Genomic DNA, 6,396 nt, shown 5'->3' on the forward strand with positions numbered 1-6,396 from the left:
ACTCATATCAACCCACTTGTGTTAGAACCTTTCATGCACATTCCTTCACTCACTACAGCTGTCACACCCTTTCTACTGATCGAGTTATCTTACTTGCCTCTATGCGAAATCACGGTCAAGTCATTACCATACGACCCACTGCTGGGACTCCTACACCAAATGGTCTGAGGTCTAATTGGGACTTCTTACTGGGGAGATCCCCTTGACATGTTGGCAGGTCCAACACTGTCAACATTTCTAGTGCTAGAAGGAGGGCCAGATGACAAGCTGTGTCCTCTCATCTAGTTTTGAACCTTTGCATATATTTCATGGATTCTTGCACTCTTCTCCCTCCACGACGTTTTTCGAATCATGAATATGTCACCATCACCAAGGAGTTTTTTGATCATTTGTCCACTAACACGTATGATGGTGAAGGTGAAGTGGCTTGGCTTGAGTACTTACATGACTTTCTTTCCATGCTTCATGAGGAAGATGGGTGTTCTGATGAATAGGCCAACTTGCTTCTCGCATACACACTTCGTGAATCTCCACTTCGATGACTGTGCAACGTACCAGCTAAAAACATACACTTGCTTAAGCACTTATGTGATCTCATTGAAGACACTTTCTATCATTTTGATCTAGACCATCTTGACCGAAAACTATTACAGCAATGGAAGGCTCCGTATGAATTGATTATGGATTTTTGGCAGCACTTCCATGACATGTAGTTTCAAGCTTTGAGGAGCCAGATGAAATTTTCCTATCTTTGGGACTACTTCAAGTATTTCCTTAAGAAATCTACTCGTCCCAAGAAGAAGCTTGAAATCAAGCCTCGCTCAACATTCTTCACCGATGGAGTTGTGCAATCTCATGTGGACAGCCACTGTCTCGACTGATTGTCCGCTATCCCCTCATTCAACATCTCCACCACTGCCGAGTGATGTTGAGGATCATGCTCACTGACTTGTTTAGCTTGCACATCCTCCTAACATTACTTCACTCAATTTTCGTGCAATGTTGGTTGTGAGTCCTTCGAGTTCCCCTATGCATTCTGTTCCATGACCTCCGTCTTTGCACTCGGCTATTCCTCCGGATGATATTGTCTTGTGTTCTTCCATTTTGGACTCTTCACTTGTTGTGAACGAGGAGCAAGCCATTGAAGGAGTTGGTGTTGAATAACCAACATGCGCTATCATTCACGAAGAGTATGAGTGGGAGCTTGAGCATCAACACTCGGTGAAGGATGACTCCCTTCCGTCTGAGCCCCATTCGTTCTTTCCTAACATCTTTGGTGAACCTGCCATCCATGATTTTGCATGTGTGTCTTCGTCCATGGATGCACCCATTGTTGATCACTCAAATGACTCATCGGATGTTGGTCCATCATTCAACAATGGAGATGATAAGTTATTCATTGAAAATCCACTTGATATTTCATGTAACTTTTCTGGAAACATAGAGGATGAGTTTGTTTTCTTTTCATCTACCCCTCTGTTTGATTCATTTGATCATGAGGATGCCGATGAAATCATTGATTTTTTTGATCATGGGTATCATGATCCATTCACTTCCATTTTTTATCACGATCATGACTCTATCATAGTTGGTCTTTCGAAGCCACCAACTTATGATGATATATCTGATGATGAAGTTGAAACTCCCAAAACTATCGAGGCACTTAAGCCCAAGCTGATGGTTATGTTAGGTCCTTGCTCTCTTGGGGTTAGTCTCACTTCTGATCATGAAATTATTCAATAACCCAAGGCTCCTCATCACTCATCTGTATGCATTGAAGATCAATCTCACACATATATCATACTTTCTACAATCGAGTTGCATGATCCCATCGGTCATGGATTGGAGGAATCTTACATTGCAAGAACTCATGCATGACACAAGTTATATTTGGTTCTTTTTTTTTCTTGCATGGCTTAGTCAAGAGTGTGCTTATGCTTCAAAGTTGCACGCAATGTCACACAACACCATGATAAGTCCACGGACTACTCGTCATACACTTATACTCACTTATGTCATGTGGACACTTTGAAACACGAAGTGTGGTTGTCTTCATTGTTATATCTTTCCTCCTTACTGGTTCACACAATTGGGTTGCTCGTGGACCAAGCCTTCACCAACATGTATCAACCAATGCGCTGATTCCTGCATTGGAAATATCACTTCACATGATCAGGCCCATGCACCATTAGCGAAGGAGTAGGAGTAGTGTTTTCTTTCAGTTGTTTTCTTGCATGCTTGTTTTATTACTTGCTTCGTTTGTTTGTTTGTTTGCTTTCTTGTTTTGTTACTCACTTTGATTTTTCTTTTGCTTCTACTCTTGCTTTGCTTTGTTGTTTGTTAGTTCACTTGTTTCATTCACTTGTTTCCTTCGTATGTATGACTCTTGAAACAAGTTGGGTGAAGTACAAGAGCACTTGTACATATATCACTACTTGGTTATCTGTCAGCCTGCCTTTGTATGAAGAACATGTTACTTTTAGTCGATGATATGTTGAAGGAAAATACATACTATTCAAAGTGAACCTTGGTGAAAACACAATGCTTGCACGCTAACTAGTGTCACCTAGTCTAGTCGATTGTTTTTGGGTTAACCCTTGTCAGCTCAGTAAAGTAGAGTAAGGTGAGGGGGAAAACCTTAACAGGCACATTAGAGATATAATAAACTACTTCTCTATTGGAACAACCTATTCTTCTCTTAATAAGTCAGAGTCCCTCTTCCACCTCTAAAATGAATAAGTGTTATTCACAGTTGAAAAAATGAAAAATGAAAAAGATGAAAGGTGAAAAAAATTTGAAATTCGAAATGAATAAGGCGAAAGAAGAGAAATGCTTCCTACGTAGGGAGGTGATGAAAGTAACTCCACCAAGGTATTGACCAGGCTCACTGGTAGCGGAGCCATGCTTGTGTTCCTATGTGACTCCGACGGGCGCTGGTAGCAGAGAAATACCAGAGATGAAACTAAGACTTTGACGACTATGCTACTTGTGCACCAATATACCCCTCAACCCCAATCGAAACAACTGTGTTTCCTTGGCTTGGAATGTGTGTCAATCAACGAATAACTTGGTAGGTGCTACATCTTACAATCAAGCTAGTGTGAAACCAAGATGAGCTGAGAACTAAACAATACTTCCGAAGGTCTTAGACTTGCTTTTCATGAACAAGGTCCATTCAGAGAGCTGGAGTTCTACCAATGTTTCACCAAGTGTTGTAGCGGCTACAACCACCCTCGAAAATTTACCATTAGCTCATTTTGGAGCCTCCCTACCAACTTTTCATAGCATCTTGTCTTGCTTCATCAGGTTCACAAGCTTCGGTGTTTTGCTTGCACAAAGGTGGCCTGTCGACATAGCTTGATGGACTCCCCTCACAGGCTGATCACCCAGACTTGATCCAGCTATAGTTTGAGAATCTCCCCCAAGAAATTGTGCATTGCTGGAGGGAAACCAAGCTTCCCTCTAGAAATTGCACAATCCTGTCTTGCAGCCTGCTGGGCTCCAGAATTGCGCAATTCTACCAGCCAACACTCATAGTGAAAATTGCGCAATTTTCCCCAGCAGGGCTTCTCAGCCCAAAATTTGCGCAAATTTGGGCAACAGTCAGCTGCTCTACCTAGAAATTGTGCAAATCTCCTAGGCAACCATCCCAGCTCCTAGCTATTATCACCTAGATTGAACCTCAGGCTGAAGGAAGGCAAGCCAAGGTAACCACAAACCACACTTAGCCAAGTAGCTAGCCCTACTAGGCCGGGAGAGGGGTCTCTCCATAAGGATCTCAGCCAAGATGACTGTATCAAGTAAAGGATTTTAGGCTAGGTATAGTAGCACGAAGTTTTGATTGGATTTTGAAAGGGTTTTATCGGATCAGGAGGAGCTGGATAGTTTAGGTCTAGGGAATTGTTTAGTCAATTTAGTATCCTAAATTGCTTTGCATAAATTATCAACCGAGGCTCGTAATATGATGAAGTGTAGTGCACTGTATGTGCTAGTTAACCCTTCTTACTTCGTTTTTTTTGTATTTTATATTGTTTTGGGAGTTTTTGTTCTTTGATCCCTAATGATGTACAATTTGAACTATGAGAAACTGAATCTAAATTTCTTAAAGGTGAACAAAGAGCTCAAAAGCTAGTCAAAATCTAAGTTAAAAGAAGGAAAAAAATAGAGCATCTATCCCATCTTCTCATCTAATACTAATTCATGAATAATTCTTAAAACTAGAAGGTAAAGTTGTAAGTCATGTTGAAATAAATACAGAGAATGAAATTAACTAAAGTATTTCTAGTTACCTTAACCTTTAATTTTGAAGGATAGCCTTCTTAAGATGGAATTCAAGCAACTTCTGTACTTCATGTTCTAGAAAAGAAACTAAATAAAAACATGCAGAAAGTAACTGATTGGTTTCAACCCTTATGTAAAGTGAATGATTAACCATTTAGTTTAGGATGGATATCAACTTGAAATGGTGACAAAAACATTCATCAATATAGTGCATTAACAACTTGAACTGGGAAGTAAATAACAAAAACAATGAGTAAACTAATCAACAACGCATCCTCATTACTTTCAACCTTACTTTGTTTAGAAACAAAGTCGTTTCCTTTATGAAATGGATTGGAGAAACAAGACTGCATAATTGAATTCTAACATTATGCTACTGATTAAAACTAAAAGGAATCAAACTATAAGAAATCCACCTAAGTTATAAACACTACTAAAAGCAAATAAAGAATTTCAAACTGAACAGAAAGAAGAAAACAAATGAAAATCAAATCTCCTTTAGCGCAGGGGCCCTCTGCAATTGACTCGGTTGAGCTGCTAACTAGTTGAAAATACTCTTTCAAACGATCATTGGTCAACACACGGCTTTATATTATAAATAGGAACAAAAGTTCAAAATTACAGAGCTGCAAGTCTGAGCTTAATACATCCAAAAACCTCGAACTGTTCTCATTTTTGTACAACTAGTATTTAAAGAAAACATTCATAACTGTCTTTTGAGGAAAATTAGCTACAGGTGGTCTACACATATTACAACCAATTTGCATAAATGTTTGATCAACTACAGGTGACTTGAATTCGAATAAGGTGGTTGCACAAAACCGTTGAAACAGGTGGCTGATCTGTGTTAATGCTTCAACAAATATGTTGGATTTATTAACTAACCACGAAAGGGTAGGCAAAGAGTCCTATTGCTTCCGAGTTTCATACGTTTAACTCCACCTTTGACTGTGGTCTTGAGCTGGCTTTTTGTCGATCTGGGCTGAGTGACTAGGATAGGATCCATGTCGAGACGATTCCAGAGATTCCCATGTGGCCGATTTCTCCATTTGACACCTGTAACCTGTTCAACCATGGAAGTAGCTACGGAACACATGGTTAGCTGCAAAATAGGCTGCGTTCCTTAGCTAATTTTTAGAAACTTATTTAAAATAGAAAAAACATAAAAGTATAACATGTCAATCATTTAATGTCTTCCTTGAGACAAAATATACCATTTATCAATGATGGAGATCTATCTTTTATGGAAAACAAGAGAAAGAAGTGAGAAAAGTTGTCAAAGAGAGAGTAATTCTGAGGTCCAACAGGAATTAGGTCAGAATTGCAGGGTGTTCAATGGGGCAAGGTAAGCATAGGCTTTAGCACTCAAGGGCTTGATGGGATGAGATGTTTTAGACTGGTGAGAAGCTAAGAAGGGCATGTGAGAACCATGGGTCCTTCCTAGACTGTAGAAAACATGAAATGGTGAATGGTTTCCCAAGGCAGAGCACTGATGCAATGAATTCCACCTATCAAACTTGAAAACATTCAACTAGAAGCAATGAAATGATTAAATAAGCATACAACACACATTAATGTATGATTATAGAAGGAGAAAATTTTCTAAAACTCATACAACATGGATCCCATAAAAATAGCTGCAATTCTTATTAATCTCCTACCAAACTGCTCACAAAAGGTGTACAATCAATGTCTGAGTATCTAGCTGAGTTCAACCCTTTACAATCAGAAAGAAGAAGAAGATGTAGACATGATTTCAACCTCCACCCATTCTCAGGGGTCGAATCCCTAAGATGAGGAGCTAATCTAACTAATACTGAACAAGAAACAAGAATATAGGCATCATCAACAACTTGCCTCTAAAAGTGAAAAATTGATTCATTTGAGCTCAAACTAACTTCTAAAGAAATGAATATACCCTCTATCACTATTTATCTATCATATTTACATGCCAAGTCATCATTTACAATAGTAAATCATCCACCATGAGAGAGAATCCATGATTACAGTAAAAAACTGGAAAAATAGCAACCCTGAGCAAAACTGCCAAAAGCGCAGCGCCACATTTAGGTCCCTTTTGGAGGCCTTCCCGGCATCCAAATTGAGCCCATGATA

This window comes from Pinus tabuliformis, chromosome Q (assembly GCF_031772625.1).
Source record: "Pinus tabuliformis cultivar Carrire ecotype Pingquan chromosome Q, CPIR1, whole genome shotgun sequence".
In the NCBI taxonomy this organism is placed as follows: domain Eukaryota; kingdom Viridiplantae; phylum Streptophyta; class Pinopsida; order Pinales; family Pinaceae; genus Pinus; species Pinus tabuliformis.